The sequence below is a fragment of the Sinohyriopsis cumingii genome, chromosome 9 (genome assembly GCF_028554795.1).
Source record: "Sinohyriopsis cumingii isolate HCF-2022 chromosome 9, ASM2855479v2, whole genome shotgun sequence".
Lineage (NCBI taxonomy): Eukaryota > Metazoa > Mollusca > Bivalvia > Unionida > Unionidae > Sinohyriopsis > Sinohyriopsis cumingii.
In genome coordinates, this window is record NC_142969.1 from 44,639,126 (window position 1) to 44,665,872 (window position 26,747).

General features: G+C 34.5%; 6 non-coding genes across 6 annotated transcripts; all 6 read left to right on the top strand.

Annotated features, from left to right (window-relative positions):
* The first annotated feature begins 4,377 nt into the window (after positions 1–4,377).
* On the top strand, positions 4,378–4,449 carry Trnag-ucc (transfer RNA glycine (anticodon UCC)). The gene has a single exon. It is a non-coding gene; the product is annotated as a tRNA-Gly (tRNA).
* Positions 4,450–14,606: 10,157 nt separating this feature from the next.
* Positions 14,607–14,678, top strand: Trnag-ucc (transfer RNA glycine (anticodon UCC)). Its single transcript has one exon. It is a non-coding gene; the product is annotated as a tRNA-Gly (tRNA).
* Positions 14,679–15,826: 1,148 nt separating this feature from the next.
* Trnag-ucc (transfer RNA glycine (anticodon UCC)) lies at positions 15,827–15,898 on the top strand. The gene has a single exon. It is a non-coding gene; the product is annotated as a tRNA-Gly (tRNA).
* A 3,278-nt stretch (positions 15,899–19,176) lies between these two features.
* Positions 19,177–19,248, top strand: Trnag-ucc (transfer RNA glycine (anticodon UCC)). Its single transcript has one exon. It is a non-coding gene; the product is annotated as a tRNA-Gly (tRNA).
* A 1,159-nt stretch (positions 19,249–20,407) lies between these two features.
* On the top strand, positions 20,408–20,479 carry Trnag-ucc (transfer RNA glycine (anticodon UCC)). Its single transcript has one exon. It is a non-coding gene; the product is annotated as a tRNA-Gly (tRNA).
* A 3,278-nt stretch (positions 20,480–23,757) lies between these two features.
* On the top strand, positions 23,758–23,829 carry Trnag-ucc (transfer RNA glycine (anticodon UCC)). Its single transcript has one exon. It is a non-coding gene; the product is annotated as a tRNA-Gly (tRNA).
* The last annotated feature ends 2,918 nt before the right edge of the window (positions 23,830–26,747 follow it).

A 26,747-nucleotide genomic window follows, 5' to 3' on the forward strand; every position in this document is an offset into this window, starting at 1 on the left:
AAAAATTTTCCCAAGTATACTGTACAAGAAGAAATAAGGAAAGATTACAAGAATACTTTACATTGCAAAATAAATTAAAATCATTTTCAGAAAAAGTCGCAAATAAAGAACCATATGACATTAACAAATATGAAGAACTAAAACATCAGCTAAGTGACTATGAAACTGATTTTTGTCGGGGTGCTATATTGAGATCTAAGGCCAAATGGGCAATTGAAAGCGATAGAAATACTAAATATTTTCTAAATCTTGAGAAATATCGACACAACAAAAATGTAACCAATGAATTGATTGATGATGATGGTGTAATTATTTCAAATACAAGCGGAATCTTAGATGAAATACATCAGTTTTATAGTCATTTATATTCTTCGGTAACTGTTGATGATAATTGTACTGATTCACTTTTAAATTTTGTAAACTGTTCTGTATCTGATGAGGATAAAGATATGTGTGATGCCATAATAACAGTTTATGAAATACATACAGCTATAAAAGGGATGGCTAAAAATAAAAGCCCCGGCCCGGACGGATTGACAGTAGAGTGGTATTGTAAATGTTATGATTGTATATATGATATTCTGTTGCACATCTTTCAGAGTGTTAAGAATGACAATATTATGTCGAGATCAATGAGATTTGGGGTTATATCACTTATTTATAAAAATAAGGGGGATAATAGAAGATTGCAAAATTGGCGTCCTATCAGTTTACTTAATGTAGATTATAAAATTTTGGCAAAGATTTTGTCTACACGTTTAAAAATGGTATTACCCAAAATTATTTCTCAAACTCAGACATGTTGTATAGTTGGGAGAGATATTGCTGATACTATAGTCACTGTAAGAGATATTATAGATATGGTTGAGAGAGACAATCTTGAGGGATATATCTTAAAAATTGATCAAGAAAAAGCGTTTGACAGAGTTTGCCACTCATATTTAATTTCTGTTTTACGAAAGTTCGGTTTTGGTGACAATTTTATTCAGTGGATAAAGATATTTTATAATGAAATTAAAAGTAGTGTTAAATGCAATGGTCATCTAACGAAACCCTTTTTAATTAAAAATTCAGTCAGACAAGGTTGTCCTATATCAGCAATGTTATATGTATTAGCAGCAGAACCCTTAGGACTCGCTATCAAAGCAAATCCCACTATCAAAGGTATTCCACTCCCACTGTCTAGTAATACAAGTAAAGTTTTTCAACATGCAGATGATACAACCTTGACATTAGCGGACACACAATCCATTAATCAATCTTTTAATGTACTTGACTTGTATTGTAAAGGATCTGGTGCAAAGGTGAACAAGGAAAAGACAGAACTTCTGTGTATTGGATCTGGTAAACTTACTGATGATTATTGCAAACAATTACAAATTCAAATGTGTGATCAAGTCATCTTAATTTTGGGAGCTTATGTTGGAAAATGTGCAAAGTTATGTGAGCAACTGAACTGGAATGATAGATTGTCTAAAATTAAAAACTTATTGCAACTGTGGTCACAGAGATATTTGACAATACAAGGAAAAGTAACAGTTGTTAATAACTTATTAGTTTCTAGAGTATTGTACATAGTGTCAGTTCAGCCTCTTCCTGATATGATTGCTGATGAATTGAAGCAATTATTTCTCAGATTTATCTGGTCAGGAAAGTCCCATTTGGTTCACTATTATACAATAATTGGTGATAAGCGAAATGGCGGACTACAGTTAACTGATATAAAGATGAAAATGTATGCATTCAGACTAAAATTTTTAAAAAGATACTTTGATGTGAATTGCCATGCTATGTGGAAAAATACCTTTGATCACTTTTTATCTACTGTCCTGAACATGAGGTTGACCAAAGAGTTGTTTCTCATGTCTTTAAATAAGCAACAATTGAATACCCTACCTATATTTTACAGAGAAATGTTTCATGCATGGGAAAAACTTAGAAATAATATCGATACAAATATTGATGTGAGGAATGTTTTTGAACAACCTCTCTTTTTAAATCCTAATATTACATGTGCTGGTAAAACGTTGTTTTTCGCAGAATTTATAGAAGCAGGAATTGTTCGTGTTCAGGATATTACATATGAATTTGTACCTGGAATACTACCTTATAGAGCTATTCAAGAAATGATATACAAATCAAATTCTGAGATCAAAACAGATAAGATAAAAAAAGACTATAATTGCATAATAGAAAGTATACCATTAGGCTGGAGAAATATTGTTGCAACAGAGTCAAAACCCACTGTAACCAATGGGAGAAATAATATGTTTATCAGAGTTGATACAAAATTATATGACCTCTGTTTATGTACAACACAACTATTTTACAAGCTTTTATGTACGTTGATTTTTCAAGAACCAGCTTCTGTTTCCTTTTGGAGTAAGATATTTAGTTTGGAAAAGCATAAATACTGGAAATTGATACACCTACCTTTCAAGACCCCAGATTGTATAGATTTGGATTACAGAATAATGCACAATCGAATATTTACAAAAGAGAGACTAAAATACTATGGCAAAATTGATAATGACTTATGTCCAGTGTGCCAGTTGGAAACAGAGGATTTATTTCACATGTTTTTGAAATGTCCTGAATTAAGCTCTTTTAAGAATTATATTGTATATATAGTTGAGATTCTTTTTAAAAATTGTAGAGTTGGTGTTCTCAATAGCACTTCTTTTGAACAAATGCTCATGATAGGATATAACAAAGAAACAAAATCAGTAAATAGTAATTTTTTGAACTACATTCTGAGCATTGCTCGATTGTGCATTTACAAAAGAAGAAACATTATGTCTTTATTAGGGAAACAAATAGACATCGAAAGATTGTTCCAATATTTGACTAGAAAATATATATTCTATGCGTATCAACATTACAAAGACAAAAATCAGACTTTGATTACGAAGTATTTTGTAAAAGATAATCCTTTAATGAGAATAGAAGAGGATAAAGTGTTTATTACATTGTAGAATCATTGTTTTGTACTATAGCATTACAAAAAAAATTTTAGAATCATTGTTCTGTAATATAGCTTAACAAAATACTATTGTAGAATCATTGTTTTGTAATATAGCATTACAAACTACTATGTACATACTGACTGTATATTTTTAACTTATATACTGTACAAAGCTTTTTTTAAATAAAGAAAGAAAAAAAAAAAAGCATGGTTGCCTTCGAAGTAGCCGATCCGGGTTCGATTCCCGGCTGACGCATGTCATTTTGTCAATACCGAGTTTAAAAGCGAACATATCAGCGTCTTTGTTTTTCTTCTCTTTCGGATATTTAGCAACCCTCAGTCACAAGTTTCAATACTTCTCTTCACTGTGCATGATTTTGTTTTCGTATGTAGGACGTTCATAAACATTCCACTAATTCCGAAGACAGCCACGATAACTTAGTTGATAGAGTTTCTGATTCGGTATCAAAGCGTGTTATTTAATACAAATGGAGATAAAAAGAAATGGATGTATCTCATCTCTTCATTTCCTTTCTCCGTATTAAAAGAATTATTATTTTAGTACTGTGATTAGACACGCATTACGACAATAGCGAGCATCATTTTAAGATATTTCGTGTTGATCCAGGTAGATGGGCTACGCAACAAACATCATATCACACACAAAACCAAAATTTTGTTATAATGTTATGGAGTCTAGTATAATTTTTTTGGCATTAGAATGTCAACGTTAAATGAAATATTGACGCAAATATCTACTTAAATATTATCAGAAGCAGCCATATAATCCCACATGTATTCATCTACTTTCAAATAATAATCAAAACTAATTATCAAAAGATTTTACAAAATTTAAGATTTTGTCTCTTGAGCTATAAATTTGATAATGAATTATGGATGCCTGGACCATAACCTTTCAATGAATTTATTAAACATTTAATACAAAATGCACTGTCAACCTGCCATTAACCAACAGCCTTATAGGATCCAAACGATACATGTTTATGTTTCTTGCTTGACGTTCTCCTGTTGCTAGTAATGTCCTCACTTTTCCATCTCTTTTCAAAGCGATTGTTTGTATCTTTCTTTTTCTCTATTTCTTCCTAGTTCAGATCTCCCGATTGGTATGGTATACAATTTCTTCTACCAAACAAAACAGCACTATGAATAAAGAAATAAAATACTCCAGACGGATCACACAATGAAGACACTCTAACATCTATATATTAAAACTGACACAAATGACATCAAATATTTTTGCAAATATTTTTATTTGACTGTTCTCTTTGAGAATATTTGCAAGGGAAAGATAAATGGATCAATCCAAACTATGCCACGTTGAATTAGTCACTGTAATGACAAACATTATATATGACCTGTCACCTAAGTGACGAGAATAGAGTATAACCAGCGCGTCGGTGGTGTAAAGGTTAGCATGGTTGCCTTCCAAGCAGCCGATCCGGGTTCGATTCCCGGCTGACGCATGTCATTTTGTCAATACCGAGTTTAAAAGCGAACATATCAGCGTCTTTGTTTTTCTTCTCTTTCGGATATTTAGCAACCCTCAGTCACAAGTTTCAATACTTCTCTTCACTGTGCATGATTTTGTTTTCGTATGTAGGACGTTCATAAACATTCCACTAATTCCGAAGTCAGCCACGATAACTTAGTTGATAGAGTTTCTGATTCGGTATCAAAGCGTGTTATTTAATACAAATGGAGATAAAAAGAAATGGATGTATCTCATCTCTTCATTTCCTTTCTCCGTATTAAAAGAATTATTATTTTAGTACTGTGATTAGACACGCATTACGACAATAGCGAGCATCATTTTAAGACATTTCGTGTTGATCCAGGTAGATGGGCTACGCAAAAAACATCATATCACACACAAAAAGCAAAATTTTGTTATAATGTTATGGAGTCTAGTATAATTTTTTGGGGCATTAGAATGTCAATGTTAAATGAAATATTGACGCAAATATCTACTTTAATATTATCAGAAGCAGCCATATAATCCCACATGTTTTCATCTACTTTCAAATAATTATCAAAAATAATTATCAAAAGATTTTACAAAATTTAAGATTTTGTCTCTTGAGCTGTCAAATTTTATAATGAATTATGGATGCCTGGACCATAACCTTTCAATGAATTTATTAAACATTTAATACAAAATGCACTGTCAACCTGCCATTAACCATTAACCTTATAGGATCCAAACGATACATGTTTATATTTCTTGCTTGAGGTTCTCCTGTTGCTAGTAATGTCCTCACTTTTCCATCTCTTTTCAAAGCGATTGTTTGTATCTTTCTTTTTCTCTATGTCTTCCTAGTTCAGATCTCCCGATTGGTATGGTATACAATTTCTTCTAGCAAACAAAACAGCACTATGAATAAAGAAATAAAATAATCCAGACGGATCACACAATGAAGACACTCTAACATCTATATATTAAAACTGACACAAATAACATCAAATATTTTTGCGAATATTTTTATTTGACTGTTCTCTTTGAGAATATTTTGCAAGGGAAAGATAAATGGATCAATCCAAACTATGCCACGTTGAATTAGTCACGGTAATGACAAACATTATACATGACCTGTCACCTAAGTGACGAGAATAGAGTATAACCAGCGCGTCGGTGGTGTAAAGGTTAGCATGGTTGCCTTCCAAGCAACCGATCCAGACCGAAGTTAAGCAACGTCGGGCCCAGGACTTCCGGTTATGACATCAGATGGAAAACACGTTTGATGATCGTTCCGTGAATTTTCAAGTTTTATTCCTTTAATAGACATTTTTTCTGTTTTAAGTTGTTACAGGTACGTTTATTAGATTCGTGTGATCGCATTCATATAGAAGTTAGATATATTTTGTGTGTGTGGATAACTTTATCCACCACACAAAATACTATTTTCTCTGACAATGAATTCAAAGCCTGGTCGTGCTGCACGTGCAGCACAGGGAGCGGACTCAAATTCTAATGACACCAGTGGAATAGCTAACAATAAGAATGGCATGTCGAGTAACATCGATAGACAGACAGGAGCTTCTCGTCGTTTTGGGAAAGAATGTACCGTGGTGATTGATGTAAAGGATGTGAAGAAAATAAAGGCAAGTGATATTGTTAGAAGTGTAGAAGAATTAACCGGAGATATGTCGGTCTATGCAGTTGTGCCCAAAGGTGCAAATTTGTATGAGGTCACACTACCGAGCAAGGAAGTAGCATATAATACCTTGTGTGGAATTGATATTGGAAGTGAACACTTTGATTGTACTCTCTTATATTCAGACACTATTATTGTGTCAATTCTTCATTTACCAGCATACATCACCGATGATGATATAAGTATGAAGCTCGGTGAATACGGAGTAGAACTTCTTTCTCCCATTCAAAGCAGATATTATCCTGGGACTAGTGTGGCTGATGGGACTCGTTATGTCAAATGTAAATTTCCACAGCAGGTAAAATCCTTGCCTTACAGTCTGAAATTTCAGACTGTCAATGGTCAGCAATACTTTAGAGTATTACACGATAACCAAGTTAAGGTATGTTCTAGATGTCTAGATCCGGGACATGTTATAAAAGACTGCCCTGATTTTGTATGCTACAAGTGTGGGGAGCAAGGTCATGTAGCAAAAAATTGCACAAGGCAAAGATGTGACAGTTGTGGAAGTTTTCCTCTTATGTGTACATGCAGGATATGCGACAAATGCCACAAAGACGCGCAAACATGTATGTGTTACAGAGAGGCCATTGCAGGGATTCATTCGCAAGTTGATGATGATAAGAGGGAAGACATATTGGAGTTACCGAGTGACGAAGATGATAAAGAAGAAATTGAGAATGCAAAACAAGATAACGAGAGTGGAGAAAGTGGGGAAGAAAAAGAAAGAAGTGGAGTTGATATGACCAATGTAGAAATAGAATCTGAGGAGGAAGTAAACAACAATCATACAATTGGAGATGGATCGGGGACAGATTCAGATGATGACAGGAAGATGGCTGCAGATGTTGTTGAAAGATCAAACGAATCACGTACATGTCAAGAAAACGGTACTAATATCGAAAATTTCAAGGTAGTACAAAGGAGAAGGAGAAGGTTTAATCCAGTACCTAACCTGAAAATGAATAGCATGCGACGAACACCTATTAAGAAATGATCAAACACTCAACATTTTTTAATACTTTCAATACACTCATCATAATCATGGCTTTAAATATTGTATCTCTAAATGTAAATGGCTTGCGTAATTTGAATAAACTAAAGTCTGTTTTAGAAATATTTAAAGAGAAAAGAGGACATATTTTATTATTGCAAGAAACCTTTTGGGATGATGAGTTTGCTGAAAGTATTAGAGAAAATGAGATTTGGAATGGTGACATATTTTATAGTAATGCAGACAATAGGAGGGCAGGTGTTGCTGTTTTAGTAGTGAGAGAATTGAGAAATCAGGTGACACAAGAAATGATTGAAAAGGGTAGGATTTTACATCTTAAAATAGCTATTGATGATAAAGTGATTGATTTAATCAATATTTATGCTCCAAATGTTGTGAAGGAAAGGTTTAACTTTTTCATGAAGCTAAATACATATTTACATAACAGTACTAGTGATAGCACTATCCTGGCTGGTGATTTTAATACAACTTTAGCAGGTATTGATCGACATAACAAAGCCTTACATATTGATGATGTAGCAGTGCGTGAACTTTATAAAATTATTCATGATAGGAATATTACCGATTTATGGAGATCACGAAATCCTAGTACTCGTAGTTTCTCCAGAAAACAAGTTGTACTAGGCGAAATGAAGCAGAGTAGAATAGATTATTTTTTGATTTCCTCAAAATTGCATTCCAATGTGCAAAATATTTATTATGCAGATACATCTTTTAGTGATCATTCTTTTGTATACCTTAAACTAAATACCTGCAAAGTGGAAACAGGGCCCGGATTATGGATACTAAATAACAATGTTCTTTTTGAGGAAAAATATGTACAAAGAGTGAAATCAATTCTTACCGAGGGAAAAACTGACGAAATGTATTTTAGTGAACCACTCATTTGGTGGGATAATGTAAAATACAAAATTAAAAAATTTTCCCAAGTCTACTGTACAAGAACAAATAAGGAAAGATTACAAGAATACTTTACATTGCAAAATAAATTAAAATCATTTTCAGAAAAAGTCGCAAATAAAGAATCATATGACATTAACAAATATGAAGAACTAAAACATCAGGTAAGTGACTATGAAACCGATTTTTGTCGGGGTGCTGTATTGAGATCTAAGGCGAAATGGGCAATTGAAAGCGATAGAAATACTAAATACTTTCTAAATCTTGAGAAATATCGACACAACAAAAATGTAATCAATGAATTGATTGATGATGATGGTGTAATTATTTCAAATACAAGCGGAATCTTAGATGAAATACATCAGTTTTATAGTCATTTATATTCTTCGGTAACTGTTGATGATAATTGTACTGATTCACTTTTAAATTTTGTAAATTGTTCTGTATCTGATGAGGATAAAGATATGTGTGATGCCATAATAACAGTTGATGAAATACATACAGCTATAAAAGGGATGGCTAAAAATAAAAGCCCCGGCCCGGACGGATTGACAGTAGAGTGGTATTGTAAATTTTATGATTGTATATATGATATTCTGTTGCACATCTTTCAGAGTGTTAAGAATGACAATATTATGTCGAGATCAATGAGATTTGGGGTTATATCACTTATTTATAAAAATAAGGGGGATAATAGAAGATTGCAAAATTGGCGTCCTATCAGTTTACTTAATGTAGATTATAAAATTTTGGCAAGAATTTTGTCTACACGTTTAAAAATGGTATTACCCAAAATTATTTCTCAAACTCAGACATGTTGTATAGTTGGGAGAGATATTGCTGATACTATAGTCACTGTAAGAGATATTATAGATATGGTTGAGAGAGACAATCTTGAGGGATATATCTTAAAAATTGATCAAGAAAAAGCGTTTGACAGAGGTTGCCACTCATATTTGATTTCTGTTTTACGAAAGTTCGGTTTTGGTGACAATTTTATTCAGTGGATAAAGATATTTTATAATGAAATTAAAAGTAGTGTTAAATGCAATGGTCATCTAACGAAACCCTTTTTAATTAAAAATTCAGTCAGACAAGGTTGTCCTATATCAGCAATGTTATATGTATTAGCAGCAGAACCCTTAGGACTCGCTATCAAAGCAAATCCCACTATCAAAGGTATTCCACTCCCACTGTCTAGTAATACAAGTAAAGTTTTTCAACATGCAGATGATACAACCTTGACATTAGCGGACACACAATCCATTAATCAATCTTTTAATGTACTTGACTTGTATTGTAAAGGATCTGGTGCAAAGGTGAACAAGGAAAAGACAGAACTTCTGTGTATTGGATCTGGTAAACTTACTGATGATTATTGCAAACAATTACAAATTCAAATGTGTGATCAAGTCATCTTAATTTTGGGAGCTTATGTTGGAAAATGTGCAAAGTTATGTGAGCAACTGAACTGGAATGATAGATTGTCTAAAATTAAAAACTTATTGCAACTGTGGTCACAGAGATATTTGACAATACAAGGAAAAGTAACAGTTGTTAATAACTTATTAGTTTCTAGAGTATTGTACATAGTGTCAGTTCAGCCTCTTCCTGATATGATTGCTGATGAATTGAAGCAATTATTTCTCAGATTTATCTGGTCAGGAAAGTCCCATTTGGTTCACTATTATACAATAATTGGTGATAAGCGAAATGGCGGACTACAGTTAACTGATATAAAGATGAAAATGTATGCATTCAGACTAAAATTTTTAAAAAGATACTTTGATGTGAATTGCCATGCTATGTGGAAAAATATCTTTGATCACTTTTTATCTACTGTCCTGAACATGAGGTTGACCAAAGAGTTGTTTCTCATGTCTTTAAATAAGCAACAATTGAATACCCTACCTATATTTTACAGAGAAATGTTTCATGCATGGGAAAAACTTAGAAATAATATCGATACAAATATTGATGTGAGGAATGTTTTTGAACAACCTCTCTTTTTAAATCCTAATATTACATGTGCTGGTAAAACGTTGTTTTTCGCAGAATTTATAGAAGCAGGAATTGTTCGTGTTCAGGATATTACATATGAATTTGTACCTGGAATACTACCTTATAGAGCTATTCAAGAAATGATATACAAATCAAATTCTGAGATCAAAACAGATAAGATAAAAAAAAGATTATAATTGCATAATAGAAAGTATACCATAAGGCTGGAGAAATATTGTTGCAACAGAGTCAAAACCCACTGTAACCAATGGGAGAAATAATATGTTTCTCAGAGTTGATACAAAATTATATGACCTCTGTTTATGTACAACACAACTATTTTACAAGTTTTTATGTACGTTGATTTTTCAAGAACCAGCTTCTGTTTCCTTTTGGAGTAAGATATTTAGTTTGGAAAAGCATAAATACTGGAAATTGATACATCTACCTTTCAAGACCCCAGATTGTATAGATTTGGATTACAGAATAATGCACAATCGAATATTTACAAAGAGAGACTAAAATACTATGGCAAAATTGATAATGACTTATGTCCAGTGTGCCAGTTGGAAACAGAGGATTTATTTCACATGTTTTTGAAATGTCCTGAATTAAGCTCTTTTAAGAATTATATTGTATATATAGTTGAGATTCTTTTTAAAGACTGTAGAGTTGGTGTTCTCAATAGCACTTCTTTTGAACAAATGCTCATGATAGGATATAACAAAGAAACAAAATCAGTAAATAGTTATTTTTTGAACTACATTCTGAGCATTGCTCGATTGTGCATTTACAAAAGAAGAAACATTATGTCGTTATTAGGGAAACAAATAGACATCGAAAGATTGTTCCAATATTTGACTAGAAAATATATATTCTATGCGTATCAACATTACAAAGACAAAAATCAGACTTTGATAACGAAATATTTTGTTAAAGATAATCCTTTAATGAGAATGGAAGAGGATAAACTGTTTATTACATTGTAGAATCATTGTTTTGTACTATAGCATTACAAAATATAATTTTAGAATCATTGTTCTGTAATATAGCTTAACAAAATACTTTTGTAGAATCATTGTTTTGTAATATAGCATTACAAAATACTATTGTAGAACCATTATTTTGTAATATAGAATTACAAACTCCTACGTAAATACTGACTGTATACTTTTAACTTATATACTGTACAAAACGTTTTTAAATAAAGAAAGAAAAAAAAAGCATGGTTGCCTTCCAAGCAGCCGATCCTAGTTCGATTCCCGGCTGACGCATGTCATTTTTTAATAACGAGCATAAAAGAGAACATATCAGCGTCTTTGTTTTATTTCTCTTTCGGATATTTAGCAACCCTCAGTCACAAGTTTCAATACTTCTCTTCACTGTGCATGATTTTGATTTCATATGTAGGACGGCCATAAGCATTGCACTAATTCCGAAGACAGGCACGATAGCTTAGTTGGTAGAGTATCCGATTCGTTATCCAAGGGTGACCGGTTCGATATTCACTCAGGCCACCTTCGGGACGGCGGTCATGTAACCAACAACTGTCAGATGATGATCATATATTTTAACACTTGTTGCTTTATCTGCCTCAATTGCTTTCACTTTTACATCTCTTTTCGAAACACGTCTTTATATATTCTTTCTTTCTTCTGATTTCTATGTTCCTTCTTCATAATGTGTCTTAGTCCTTTACAGTAATTACCATATATTCGAGAATAATTTTCACATATTTTGACACATATGTGAAAAGCTTTCCTCATATTTCATGCACATACGCTTTGGTTTACTTTCTTTTCCTAAAGTAAATGCATCGATTCGTTCTCCTATTAATTAATGTTGTATTTTTTGTATTTCGTCTTTACATAACATTCACGAAACTGTCTTTAGTGAAGGGCCAAACACCACACCCTCCGAACTTCCCAGTGGTCTAAAGCGCTCACCGTTACGGATCACTGCCATCTCACCTCTGTCGGCATGGTTTCGAGTCTCGGGTTCGGCCAATGTTGGGATGAGAGGAAGCTTGCCGGTAGGTTCTCGTGGGTCGGTGGTTCTTTCCAGGGCTTTCCTGGATTCTTCCTCCACCATTTATACTGGCCGCCATGTATAGCCTATCTTGTGCTGAAAATGGCGTCAAACTTTGCAACAACAACGTCAGTAGTGAATACAACGAGATAGTCTATCTAACATGGATGTCTCTTACACATCACAGACAAGCATTATGCATGACATGTCCCCTAAGTGAAGGCAATTCCAAGCAGTCGATCCGGGTTCGATTCCTGGCTGAAACATCGCTTTTTGTCACTGCCCTACTTAAAAGCGAACATATCTCCTGTTGGAGATTTTTGAGCAACCCTCAGTCACAAGATTCAATACTTTTCTTCGCTGTGCATCATTATTTTTTGGATATGTATGACGTTCATAAATCTTCCGCTAATTCCAAAGATAGCCGCGATGCTTAGTTGGAAGAGCTTCTGATTCGGTATCAAAAAGGGTACCGGGTTGGATGTTTACTCAGGCAAGCTCCGAACGGCGGCCTCTCTGGGAACTAATTACCTCGTGGTAAATCCAAACAACTTTCACTTTCCTCGCCATAGTAAAGACAATAATATTTTGAAAATGACATTACGGAAAATATTTCCTAACATAGATCAATGGGAACAAACCCAAGGAAAAACAGATACATGTGTTTCCGTCCGGCTGACCGTCCATGTTTTTCTTTGCCGATCAATGAACTTTTTCCCCTGGGTAAAATAAGAAAACTAATTTCGGAAACTGATTGACGCATCTATTTCAGCCGGTTTTGCCCAGTCCTTGAAGCGTTTATATACATAAATAGATAGTTCATTATAATATATGTCATATCAAAAGAAAACAATCTACCGACTCTACTTTTAAAATCAGTTGAATAGGAAATCTATACATTTTTATAGCTATATATTAAAAACTCAAGTTAATAACTAAACAAAATGTTTGCTTATATTTTTATTTGAATGTTGTCTTTGCTCTCATTTTGTATGAGAAACAAAACATTTCAAATCAAAATTATGCTTCGTCAAATTAGTCCAAAAGAAAGAACAATTGCAAACCGGCTAAATCACAATGAATTTCAACTTTTCAGTCTCGCACGTAAATCACACTGTCTAAATCCTGACAGCTCGCCGCAGGACTTACAAAATAACCACATCTCTTCATTGATAGGCATGCCTTTTTGAAAATAAAAAGCCTAATGCGATACATTGATCAGGAGTCTGCTAATCATAAAGCCATGTAATATCAAATCCAACAAATAATTTTTGCATCAACCAACCTATCCAACTTTAAATTAATTCAGTTAGTCAACTGTCAGTGCCATTTTTTTTAGAGAATCAATCACTTGACTAACCAGAGAACTTTTTTCATAAAGAGTCCACATATTTATTGGAACAAGCAAGAGAATCGATGCCGTTCTGCCACCTGTTGTCCTTTTTCAGCAACAATATATATGGTTTGTTGATGCTACGTTTGCAGATAGAAAAAAGAAAATAATACCCATATTCATGTCATTGAAGTATTTTACTCTGAATCCAGTACAGATATGCACAAGACGACTAAAATGTATTTTACATATCAATAGACCTATAGCGATGACTACACGATGTTTTTAAGACTGCTTGTAATGAGATGGAGTTATTTAATACAAATGGAGACGAAAAGAAATGGATGTATCTCATGTCTTCATTTCGTTTCTCCGTATTAAAAGAGTCATTAATTTATTACTATGTTTAGACACGCATTATGAGAATAGCGACCATCATTTTAAGAGATATCTTGTTGGTCCAGGTAGATGGGCTACGCAACAAGCATTATCAAATGACACAACAACAAAAAAATTTGTTATCATGCGATGGAGATCAAGTATAATTTTTTGTCATAAGAATGTCAGTGTTAAATGGAATATTGACACAAACACCTACTTAAATATTCTCAGAAGCAGCCATATAATCCCACATCTATTCATCTATTTTCAAATAATTATCAAAAAGAATTATCAAAAGATTATACGAAATTGAAGATTTTGTCTCTTGAGCTGTCGATTTGATAATGAATTCTGGATGAATGGACCATAATCTTTCATTGAATTTACTAAACATTTAATACACACTGCACTGTCCAACTGCCATGAACCAACAACCGTATAGGATCCTAATTATACATGTTTACGTATCTTGCCTGAGGTCCCTCTGTTAATGGTAATGTCCTCGCTTTTCCATCTCTTTTCAAAGCGATGGTTTGTATCTTTCTTTTTTTCTATATTTTTTCTGTTTCAGTTCTCCCGATTGGTATTGTATACAATTTCTTCTAGCAAAACAAACAACACTATGAATAAAGGAATAAAATAATCCAGATGTGTCACACACTGAAGACATTCTAACATCTATAAATTCAAACTGAAACAAATAACACCAGATAATTTGCGAATATTGTTACTTCACTGATCTCTCACACAGGAATGATTAACGTTATGCATGACCTATTACCTAAGTGACGAGAATAGAGTATCATCAGCGCGTCGGTGGTGTAAAGGTTAGCATGGTTGCCTTCCAAGCAGCCGATCCGGGTTCGATTCCCGGCTGACGCATGTCATTTTGTCAATACCGAGTTTAAAAGCGAACTTTGTTTTTCTTCTCTTTCGGATATTTAGCAACCCTCAGTCACAAGTTTCAATACTTCTCTTCACTGTGCATGATTTTGTTTTCGTATGTAGGACGTTCATAAACATTCCACTAATTCCGAAGACAGCCACGATAACTTAGTTGATAGAGTTTCTGATTCGGTATCAAAGCGTGTTATTTAATACAAATGGAGATAAAAAGAAATGGATGTATCTCATCTCTTCATTTCCTTTCTCCGTATTAAAAGAATTATTATTTTAGTACTGTGATTAGACACGCATTACGACAATAGCGAGCATCATTTTAAGACATTTCGTGTTGATCCAGGTAGATGGGCTACGCAAAAAACATCATATCACACACAAAACCAAAATTTTGTTATAATGTTATGGAGTCTAGTATAATTTTTTGGGGCATTAGAATGTCAATGTTAAATGAAATATTGACGCAAATATCTACTTAAATATTATCAGAAGCAGCCATATAATCCCACATGTTTTCATCTACTTTCAAATAATTATCAAAAATAATTATCAAAAGATTTTACAAAATTTAAGATTTTGTCTCTTGAGCTGTCAAATTTTATAATGAATTATGGATGCCTGGACCATAACCTTTCAATGAATTTATTAAACATTTAATACAAAATGCACTGTCAACCTGCCATTAACCATTAACCTTATAGGATCCAAACGATACATGTTTATATTTCTTGCTTGAGGTTCTCCTGTTGCTAGTAATGTCCTCACTTTTCCATCTCTTTTCAAAGCGATTGTTTGTATCTTTCTTTTTCTCTATGTCTTCCTAGTTCAGATCTCCCGATTGGTATGGTATACAATTTCTTCTAGCAAACAAAACAGCACTATGAATAAAGAAATAAAATAATCCAGACGGATCACACAATGAAGACACTCTAACATCTATATATTAAAACTGACACAAATAACATCAAATATTTTTGCGAATATTTTTATTTGACTGTTCTCTTTGAGAATATTTTGCAAGGGAAAGATAAATGGATCAATCCAAACTATGCCACGTTGAATTAGTCACGGTAATGACAAACATTATACATGACCTGTCACCTAAGTGACGAGAATAGAGTATAACCAGCGCGTCGGTGGTGTAAAGGTTAGCATGGTTGCCTTCCAAGCAGCCGATCCGGGTTCGATTCCCGGCTGACGCATGTCATTTTGTTAATAACGAGCATAAAAGAGAACATATCAGCGTCTTTGTTTTATTTCTCTTTCGGATATTTAGCAACCCTCGGTCACAAGTTTCAATACTTCTCTTCACTGTGCATGATTTTGATTTCATATGTAGGACGGCCATAAGCATTGCACTAATTCCGAAGACAGGCACGATAGCTTAGTTGGTAGAGTATCCGATTCGTTATCCAAGGGTGACCGGTTCGATATTCACTCAGGCCACCTTCGGGACGGCGGTCATGTAACCAACAACTGTCAGATGATGATCATATATTTTAACACTTGTTGCTTTATCTGCCTCAATTGCTTTCACTTTCACATCTCTTTTCGAAACACGTCTTTATATATTCTTTCTTTCTTCTGATTTCTATGTTCCTTCTTCATAATGTGTCTTAGTCCTTTACAGTAATTACCATATATTCGAGAATAATTTTCACATATTTTGACACATATGTGAAAAGCTTTCCTCATATTTCATGCACATACGCTTTGGTTTACTTTCTTTTCCTAAAGTAAATGCATCGATTCGTTCTCCTATTAATTAATGTTGTATTTTTTGTATTTCGTCTTTACATAACATTCACGAAACTGTCCGTAGTGAAGGGCCAAACACCACACCCTCCGAACTTCCCAGTGGTCTAAAGCGCTCACCGTTACGGATCACTGCCATCTCACCTCTGTCGGCATGGTTTCGAGTCTCGGGTTCGGCCAATGTTGGGATGAGAGGAAGCTTGCCGGTAGGTTCTCGTGGGTCGGTGGTTCTTTCCAGGGCTTTCCTGGATTCTTCCTCCACCATTTATACTGGCCGCCATGTATAGCCTATCTTGTGCTGAAAATGGCGTCAAAATTTGCAACAACAACGTCAGTAGTGAATACAACGAGACAGTCTATCTAACATGGATGTCTCTTACACATCACAGACAAGCATTATGCATGACATGTCCCCTAAGTGAAGGCAATTCCAAGCAGTCGATCCGGGTTCGATTCCTGGCTGAAACATCGCTTTTTGTCACTGCCCTACTTAAGGCGACCATATCTCCTGTTGGAGATTTTTGAGCAACCCTCGGTCACAAGATTCAATACTTTTCTTCGCTGTGCATCATTATTTTTTGCATATGTATGACGTTCATAAATCTTCCGCTAATTCCAAAGATGGCCGCGATGCTTAGTTGGAAGAGCTTCTGATTCGGTATCAAAAAGGGTACCGGGTTGGATGTTTACTCAGGCAAGCTCCGAACGGCGGCCTCTCTGGGAACTAATTACCTCGTGGTAAATCCAAACAACTTTCACTTTCCTCGCCATAGTAAAGACAATAATATTTTGAAAATGACATTACGGAAAATATTTCCTAACATAGGTCAATGGGAACAAACCCAAGGAAAAACAGATACATGTGTTTCCGTCCGGCTGACCGTCCATGTTTTTCTTTGCCGATCAATGAACTTTTTCCCCTGGATAAAATAAGAAAACTAATTTCGGAAACTGATTGACGCATCTATTTCAGCCGGTTTTGCCCAGTCCTTGAAGCGTTTATATACATAAATAGATAGTTCATTATAATATATGTCATATCAAAAGAAAACAATCTACCGACTCTACTTTTAAAATCAGTTGAATAGGAAATCTATACATTTTTATAGCTATATATTAAAAACTCAAGTTAATAACTAAACAAAATGTTTGCTTATATTTTTATTTGAATGTTGTCTTTGCTCTCATTTTGTATGAGAAACAAAACATTTCAAATCAAAATTATGCTTCGTCAAATTAGTCCAAAAGAAAGAACAATTGCAAACCGGCTAAATCACAATGAATTTCAACTTTTCAGTCTCGCACGTAAATCACACTGTCTAAATCCTGACAGCTCGCCGCAGGACTTACAAAATAACCACATCTCTTCATTGATAGGCATGCCTTTTTGAAAATAAAAAGCCTAATCCGATACATTGATCAGGAGTCTGCTAATCATAAAGCCATGTAATATCAAATCCAACAAATAATTTTTGCATCAACCAACCTATCCAACTTTAAATTAACTCAGTTAGTCAACTGTCAGTGCCATTTTTTTTAGAGAATCAATCACTTGACTAACCAGAGAACTTTTTTCATAAAGAGTCCACATATTTATTGGAACAAGCAAGAGAATCGATGCCGTTCTGCCACCTGTTGTCCTTTTTCAGCAACCATATATATGGTTTGTTGATGCTACGTTTGCAGATAGAAAAAAGAAAATAATACCCATATTCATGTCATTGAAGTATTTTACTCTGAATCCAGTACAGATATGCACAAGACGACTAAAATGTATTTTACATATCAATAGACCTATAGCGATGACTACACGATGTTTTTAAGACTGCTTGTAATGAGATGGAGTTATTTAATACAAATGGAGACGAAAAGAAATGGATGTATCTCATGTCTTCATTTCATTTCTCCGTATTAAAAGAGTCATTAATTTATTACTATGTTTAGACACGCATTATGAGAATAGCGACCATCATTTTAAGAGATATCTTGTTGGTCCAGGTAGATGGGCTACGCAACAAGCATTATCAAATGACACAACAACAAAAAAATTTGTTATCATGCGATGGAGATCAAGTATAATTTTTTGTCATAAGAATGTCAGTGTTAAATGGAATATTGACACAAACACCTACTTAAATATTCTCAGAAGCAGCCATATAATCCCACATGTATTCATCTATTTTCAAATAATTATCAAAAAGAATTATCAAAAGATTATACGAAATTGAAGATTTTGTCTCTTGAGCTGTCGATTTGATAATGAATTCTGGATGAATGGACCATAATCTTTCATTGAATTTACTAAACATTTAATACACACTGCACTGTCCAACTGCCATGAACCAACAACCGTATAGGATCCTAATTATACATGTTTACGTATCTTGCCTGAGGTCCCTCTGTTAATGGTAATGTCCTCGCTTTTCCATCTCTTTTCAAAGCGATGGTTTGTATCTTTCTTTTTTTCTATATTTTTTCTGTTTCAGTTCTCCCGATTGGTATTGTATACAATTTCTTCTAGCAAAACAAACAACACTATGAATAAAGGAATAAAATAATCCAGATGTGTCACACACTGAAGACATTCTAACATCTATAAATTCAAACTGAAACAAATAACACCAGATAATTTGCGAATATTGTTACTTCACTGATCTCTCACACAGGAATGATTAACGTTATGCATGACCTATTACCTAAGTGACGAGAATAGAGTATCATCAGCGCGTCGGTGGTGTAAAGGTTAGCATGGTTGCCTTCCAAGCAGCCGATCCGGGTTCGATTCCCGGCTGACGCATGTCATTTTGTCAATACCGAGTTTAAAAGCGAACATATCAGCGTCTTTGTTTTTCTTCTCTTTCGGATATTTAGCAACCCTCAGTCACAAGTTTCAATACTTCTCTTCACTGTGCATGATTTTGTTTTCATATGTAGGACGTTCATAAACATTCCACTAATTCCGAAGACAGCCACGATAACTTAGTTGATAGAGTTTCTGATTCGGTATCAAAGCGTGTTATTTAATACAAATGGAGATAAAAAGAAATGGATGTATCTCATCTCTTCATTTCCTTTCTCCGTATTAAAAGAATTATTATTTTAGTACTGTGATTAGACACGCATTACGACAATAGCGAGCATCATTTTAAGACATTTCGTGTTGATCCAGGTAGATGGGCTACGCAAAAAACATCATATCACACACAAAACCAAAATTTTGTTATAATGTTATGGAGTCTAGTATAATTTTTTGGGGCATTAGAATGTCAATGTTAAATGAAATATTGACGCAAATATCTACTTAAATATTATCAGAAGCAGCCATATAATCCCACATGTTTTCATCTACTTTCAAATAATTATCAAAAATAATTATCAAAAGATTTTACAAAATTTAAGATTTTGTCTCTTGAGCTGTCAAATTTTATAATGAATTATGGATGCCTGGACCATAACCTTTCAATGAATTTATTAAACATTTAATACAAAATGCACTGTCAACCTGCCATTAACCATTAACCTTATAGGATCCAAACGATACATGTTTATATTTCTTGCTTGAGGTTCTCCTGTTGCTAGTAATGTCCTCACTTTTCCATCTCTTTTCAAAGCGATTGTTTGTATCTTTCTTTTTCTCTATGTCTTCCTAGTTCAGATCTCCCGATTGGTATGGTATACAATTTCTTCTAGCAAACAAAACAGCACTATGAATAAAGAAATAAAATAATCCAGACGGATCACACAATGAAGACACTCTAACATCTATATATTAAAACTGACACAAATAACATCAAATATTTTTGCGAATATTTTTATTTGACTGTTCTCTTTGAGAATATTTTGCAAGGGAAAGATAAATGGATCAATCCAAACTATGCCACGTTGAATTAGTCACGGTAATGACAAACATTATACATGACCTGTCACCTAAGTGACGAGAATAGAGTATAACCAGCGCGTCGGTGGTGTAAAGGTTAGCATGGTTGCCTTCCAAGCAGCCGATCCGGGTTCGATTCCCGGCTGACGCATGTCATTTTGTTAATAACGAGCATAAAAGAGAACATATCAGCGTCTTTGTTTTATTTCTCTTTCGGATATTTAGCAACCCTCGGTCACAAGTTTCAATACTTCTCTTCACTGTGCATGATTTTGATTTCATATGTAGGACGGCCATAAGCATTGCACTAATTCCGAAGACAGGCACGATAGCTTAGTTGGTAGAGTATCCGATTCGTTATCCAAGGGTGACCGGTTCGATATTCACTCAGGCCACCTTCGGGACGGCGGTCATGTAACCAACAACTGTCAGATGATGATCATATATTTTAACACTTGTTGCTTTATCTGCCTCAATTGCTTTCACTTTCACATCTCTTTTCGAAACACGTCTTTATATATTCTTTCTTTCTTCTGATTTCTATGTTCCTTCTTCATAATGTGTCTTAGTCCTTTACAGTAATTACCATATATTCGAGAATAATTTTCACATATTTTGACACATATGTGAAAAGCTTTCCTCATATTTCATGCACATACGCTTTGGTTTACTTTCTTTTCCTAAAGTAAATGCATCGATTCGTTCTCCTATTAATTAATGTTGTATTTTTTGTATTTCGTCTTTACATAACATTCACGAAACTGTCCGTAGTGAAGGGCCAAACACCACACCCTCCGAACTTCCCAGTGGTCTAAAGCGCTCACCGTTACGGATCACTGCCATCTCACCTCTGTCGGCATGGTTTCGAGTCTCGGGTTCGGCCAATGTTGGGATGAGAGGAAGCTTGCCGGTAGGTTCTCGTGGGTCGGTGGTTCTTTCCAGGGCTTTCCTGGATTCTTCCTCCACCATTTATACTGGCCGCCATGTATAGCCTATCTTGTGCTGAAAATGGCGTCAAAATTTGCAACAACAACGTCAGTAGTGAATACAACGAGACAGTCTATCTAACATGGATGTCTCTTACACATCACAGACAAGCATTATGCATGACATGTCCCCTAAGTGAAGGCAATTCCAAGCAGTCGATCTGGGTTCGATTCCTGGCTGAAACATCGCTTTTTGTCACTGCCCTACTTAAGGCGACCATATCTCCTGTTGGAGATTTTTGAGCAACCCTCGGTCACAAGATTCAATACTTTTCTTCGCTGTGCATCATTATTTTTTGCATATGTATGACGTTCATAAATCTTCCGCTAATTCCAAAGATGGCCGCGATGCTTAGTTGGAAGAGCTTCTGATTCGGTATCAAAAAGGGTACCGGGTTGGATGTTTACTCAGGCAAGCTCCGAACGGCGGCCTCTCTGGGAACTAATTACCTCGTGGTAAATCCAAACAACTTTCACTTTCCTCGCCATAGTAAAGACAATAATATTTTGAAAATGACATTACGGAAAATATTTCCTAACATAGATCAATGGGAACAAACCCAAGGAAAAACAGATACATGTGTTTCCGTCCGGCTGACCGTCCATGTTTTTCTTTGCCGATCAATGAACTTTTTCCCCTGGGTAAAATAAGAAAACTAATTTCGGAAACTGATTGACGCATCTATTTCAGCCGGTTTTGCCCAGTCCTTGAAGCGTTTATATACATAAATAGATAGTTCATTATAATATATGTCATATCAAAAGAAAACAATCTACCGATTCTACTTTTAAAATCAGTTGAATAGGAAATCTATACATTTTTATAGCTATATATTAAAAACTCAAGTTAATAACTAAACAAAATGTTTGCTTATATTTTTATTTGAATGTTGTCTTTGCTCTCATTTTGTATGAGAAACAAAACATTTCAAATCAAAATTATGCTTCGTCAAATTAGTCCAAAAGAAAGAACAATTGCAAACCGGCTAAATCACAATGAATTTCAACTTTTCAGTCTCGCACGTAAATCACACTGTCTAAATCCTGACAGCTCGCCGCAGGACTTACAAAATAACCACATCTCTTCATTGATAGGCATGCCTTTTTGAAAATAAAAAGCCTAATCCGATACATTGATCAGGAGTCTGCTAATCATAAAGCCATGTAATATCAAATCCAACAAATAATTTTTGCATCAACCAACCTATCCAACTTTAAATTAACTCAGTTAGTCAACTGTCAGTGCCATTTTTTTTAGAGAATCAATCACTTGACTAACCAGAGAACTTTTTTCATAAAGAGTCCACATATTTATTGGAACAAGCAAGAGAATCGATGCCGTTCTGCCACCTGTTGTCTTTTTTCAGCAACCATATATATGGTTTGTTGATGCTACGTTTGCAGATAGAAAAAAGAAAATAATACCCATATTCATGTCATTGAAGTATTTTACTCTGAATCCAGTACAGATATGCACAAGACGACTAAAATGTATTTTACATATCAATAGACCTATAGCGATGACTACACGATGTTTTTAAGACTGCTTGTAATGAGATGGAGTTATTTAATACAAATGGAGACGAAAAGAAATGGATGTATCTCATGTCTTCATTTCATTTCTCCGTATTAAAAGAGTCATTAATTTATTACTATGTTTAGACACGCATTATGAGAATAGCGACCATCATTTTAAGAGATATCTTGTTGGTCCAGGTAGATGGGCTACGCAACAAGCATTATCAAATGACACAACAACAAAAAAATTTGTTATCATGCGATGGAGATCAAGTATAATTTTTTGTCATAAGAATGTCAGTGTTAAATGGAATATTGACACAAACACCTACTTAAATATTCTCAGAAGCAGCCATATAATCCCACATGTATTCATCTATTTTCAAATAATTATCAAAAAGAATTATCAAAAGATTATACGAAATTGAAGATTTTGTCTCTTGAGCTGTCGATTTGATAATGAATTCTGGATGAATGGACCATAATCTTTCATTGAATTTACTAAACATTTAATACACACTGCACTGTCCAACTGCCATGAACCAACAACCGTATAGGATCCTAATTATACATGTTTACGTATCTTGCCTGAGGTCCCTCTGTTAATGGTAATGTCCTCGCTTTTCCATCTCTTTTCAAAGCGATGGTTTGTATCTTTCTTTTTTTCTATATTTTTTCTGTTTCAGTTCTCCCGATTGGTATTGTATACAATTTCTTCTAGCAAAACAAACAACACTATGAATAAAGGAATAAAATAATCCAGATGTGTCACACACTGAAGACATTCTAACATCTATAAATTCAAACTGAAACAAATAACACCAGATAATTTGCGAATATTGTTACTTCACTGATCTCTCACACAGGAATGATTAACGTTATGCATGACCTATTACCTAAGTGACGAGAATAGAGTATCATCAGCGCGTCGGTGGTGTAAAGGTTAGCATGGTTGCCTTCCAAGCAGCCGATCCGGGTTCGATTCCCGGCTGACGCATGTCATTTTGTCAATACCGAGTTTAAAAGCGAACTTTGTTTTTCTTCTCTTTCGGATATTTAGCAACCCTCAGTCACAAGTTTCAATACTTCTCTTCACTGTGCATGATTTTGTTTTCATATGTAGGACGTTCATAAACCTTCCACTAATTCCGAAGACAGCCACGATAACTTAGTTGATAGAGTTTCTGATTCGGTATCAAAGCGTGTTATTTAATACAAATGGAGATAAAAAGAAATGGATGTATCTCATCTCTTCATTTCCTTTCTCCGTATTAAAAGAATTATTATTTTAGTACTGTGATTAGACACGCATTACGACAATAGCGAGCATCATTTTAAGACATTTCGTGTTGATCCAGGTAGATGGGTTACGCAAAAAACATCATATCACACACAAAACCAAAATTTTGTTATAATGTTATGGAGTCTTGTATAATTTTTTTGGGCATTAGAATGTCAATGTTAAATGAAATATTGACGCAAATATCTACTTAAATATTATCAGGAGCAGCCATATAATCCCACATGTTTTCATCTACTTTCAAATAATTATCAAAATTAATTATCAAAAGATTTTACAAAATTTAAGATTTTGTCTCTTGAGCTGTCAAATTTGATAATGAATTATGGATGCCTGGACCATAACCTTTCAATGAATTTATTAAACATTTAATACAAAATGCACTGTCAACCTGCCATTAACCAATAACCTTATAGGATTCAAACGATACATGTTTATATTTCTTGCTTGAGGTTCTCCTGTTGCTAGTAATGTCCTCACTTTTCCATCTCTTTTCAAAGCGATTGTTTGTATCTTTCTTTTTCTCTATTTCTTCCTAGTTCAGATCTCCCGATTGGTATGGTATACAATTTCTTCTAGCAAACAAAACAGCACTATGAATAAAGAAATAAAATAATCCAGACGGATCACACAATGAAGACACTCTAACATCTATATATTAAAACTGACACAAATAACATCAAATATTTTTGCGAATATTTTTATTTGACTGTTCTCTTTGAGAATATTTTGCAAGGGAAAGATAAATGGATCAATCCAAACTATGCCACGTTGAATTAGTCACGGTAATGATAAACGTTATGCATGACCTATTACCTAAGTGACGAGAATAGAGTATCATCAGCGCGTCGGTGGTGTAAAGGTTAGCATGGTTGCCCAGACTTCCGGTTATGACATCAGAAGGAAAACACGTTTGATGATCGCTCCGTGAATTTTCAAGTTTTTTTCCTTTAATAGACATTTTTGCTGTTTTAATTTGTTACAGGTACGTTGATAAGATTTGTTTGATCGCATTCATATATAAGTGAGATATATTTTGAGTGTGTGGATAACTTTATCCACCACACAAAATATTATTTTCTGTGACAATGAATACAAAGTCTGGTCGTGCTGCACGTGCAGCACAAGGAGCTGACTCACACTCTAATGACACCAGTGGAATAGCTAACAATAAGAATGGCATGTCGAGTAACATCAATAGACAGACAGGAGCTTCTCGTCGTTTTGGGAAAGAATGTACCGTGGTGATTGATGTAAAGGATGTGAAGAAAATAAAGGCAAGTGATATTGTTAGAAGTGTAGAAGAATTAACCGGAGATATGTCGGTCTATGCAGTTGTGCCCAAAGGTGCAAATTTGTATGAGGTCACACTACCGAGTAAGGAAGTAGCATATAATACCTTGTGTGGAATTGATATTGGAAGTGAACACTTTGATTGTACTCTTTTATATTCAGACACTATTATTGTGTCAATTCTTCATTTACCAGCATACATCACAGATGATGATATAAGTATGAAGCTCGGTAAATACGGAGTAGAACTTCTTTCTCCCATTCAACGCAGATATTATCCTGGAACTAGTGTGGCTGATGGGACTCGTTATGTCAAATGTAAATTTCCACAGCAGGTAAGATCCTTGCCTTACAGTCTGAAATTTCAGACTGTCAATGGTCAACAATACTTTAGAGTATTACACAATAATCAAGTTAAGGTATGTTCTAGATGTCTTGATCCGGGACATGTTATAAAAGACTGCCCTGATTTTGTATGCTACAAGTGTGGGGAGCAAGGCCATGTAGCAAAAAATTGCACAAGGCAAAGATGTGAAAGTTGTGGAAGTTTTCCTCTTATGTGTACATGCAGGATATGCGACAAATGCCACAAAGAGGCGCAAACATGTATGTGTTACAGAGAGGCCATTGCAGGCATTCATTCGCAAGTTGATGATGATATGAGGGAAGACATATTGGAGTTACCGAGTGACGAAGATGATAAAGAAGAAATTGAGAATGAAAAAAAAGATAATGAGAGTGGAGAAAGTGGGGAAGAAAAAGAAAGAATTGGAGTTGATATGACCAATGTAGAAATAGAATCTGAGGAGGAAGTAAACAACAATCATACAATTGGAGATGGATCGGGGACAGATTCAGATGATGACAGGAAGATGGCTGCAGACGTTGTTGAAAGATCAAACGAATCACGTACATGTCAAGAAAACGGTACTAATATCGAAAATTTCAAAGTAGTACAAAGGAGAAGGAGAAGGTTTAATCCAGTACCTAATATGAAAATGAATAGCATGCGACGAACACCTATGAAGAAATGATCAAACACTCAACATTTTTTAATACTTTCAATACACTCATCATAATCATGGCTTTAAATATTGTATCTCTAAATGTAAATGGCTTGCGTAATTTGAATAAACTAAAGTCTGTTTTAGAAATATTTAAAGAGAAAAGAGGCCATATTTTATTATTGCAAGAAACCTTTTGGGATGATGAGTTTGTTGAAAGTATTAGAGAAAATGAGATTTGGAATGGTGACATATTTTATAGTAATGCAGACAATAGGAGGGCAGGTGTTGCTGTTTTAGTAGTGAGAGAATTGAGAA